This window comes from Suricata suricatta, chromosome 11 (genome assembly GCF_006229205.1).
Source record: "Suricata suricatta isolate VVHF042 chromosome 11, meerkat_22Aug2017_6uvM2_HiC, whole genome shotgun sequence".
NCBI lineage: Eukaryota > Metazoa > Chordata > Mammalia > Carnivora > Herpestidae > Suricata > Suricata suricatta.
The window spans coordinates 32,248,548-32,248,803 of NC_043710.1; positions in this window are offsets into that span (position 1 = coordinate 32,248,548).

Genomic DNA, 256 nt, shown 5'->3' on the forward strand with positions numbered 1-256 from the left:
GAGGGGCCGGCATGGCTGAGGGCTGCGCTCCGCAACCTTGAAGAGCGGCTGCGGCAGGAGGCCGGGGACGGGGAGGCGGGTACGATGGCAGAGCGCGGCCCCCGCAGCTGCGCACGGCCGGGCGGGCTGGCCTGAGCCGCCGGACGAGCGGGGCTGCCTCTGCGCTTCCATGGAGCAGCGGGAAGGGCGAAACTCCGGAGCGCCGCGTCTCTGCGCTGCTGCCGCAGACTGTTGAAGGGGCCGAGCCCGCGCGACC